Below are 954 nucleotides of genomic sequence, written 5' to 3'. Positions count from 1 at the left end.
ACACACACACACACTACGCTTGCAAGGACATATATAGAGAGAGGAGAGAGGATAAAATAACTGTAACTGTGTAACGTGTCATAAATGTAATCAATATACATAGCGTACAAGTACCTTATCGATCATTTAGGAGTGTATAAATTCATTTTCAAATTTTCAGACTGAAGACTCCCACGGGATAACTTACTGAGACGTCATATTTCTGCAACAAAAATTACTCTAAAACTAATACATAAAATAAAAGAAACACTAAAAATACTATGTGGTCAGTGTCGAAACATCAGACCAAGGGTTTACAACCTTATATTTTCACAAATGTTTTGAATGATTTTCTAAATATCGTAAAATTCATGTCAAAATTTTATGGAAACCCTGCAGCAGTCTTATTTTCAAAAAGTGCTGAATGAAACAATGGTTTAGAGAGAATTTATTAAAATAAGAAATAAAGAAATATGTTCGTTCTTCTATCTTTTACTTGTTGCAATCATTAGAATACGGCCACGCAGGGGTTACGCCTTGAAGTATTTTTAGTCGAATTAATTGACCCTAGTACTTATTTTTTAAGCTTGGTACTTGTTTATCCGGCTTCTTTTGCTGAACCGCTAAGTTACAGGGACATTAACTCACCAACACTGATCTTCAGGCGATGGTGGGGTCAAACACAGACAGAAAGACACACACACACATACACACACATATATATATATAAATCCACCGTCAATCACTGTTATCACCACCACGACCACCACTACCAACAGCAACGACGACAAAAATACCCAACCGCACGGGCACACAGCCATCAACCGCTGCACCACCACCGCCATCATCATCATCATCATCATTTCCACAACAATAACACCTTTCAGGACCGCAACATAAGCATTTACAACAACAACAACAACACTCGCCGAAACCACCAACAACAATCATCATAAGCAACAACAACTTAACGAA

The 954-nt window shown here is 37.0% G+C and overlaps 1 protein-coding gene across 1 annotated transcript in view; it reads left to right on the top strand.

Annotated features, from left to right (window-relative positions):
• Positions 1 to 954, top strand: part of LOC106867589 (stabilin-2) — a 712318-nt gene that overhangs the window by 346775 nt on the left and 364589 nt on the right. The window lies entirely within an intron of this gene.

The sequence above is a fragment of the Octopus bimaculoides genome, chromosome 24 (genome assembly GCF_001194135.2).
Source record: "Octopus bimaculoides isolate UCB-OBI-ISO-001 chromosome 24, ASM119413v2, whole genome shotgun sequence".
NCBI classification, from domain to species: domain Eukaryota; kingdom Metazoa; phylum Mollusca; class Cephalopoda; order Octopoda; family Octopodidae; genus Octopus; species Octopus bimaculoides.
This window is presented reverse-complemented; position numbering and strand designations above follow the sequence as displayed.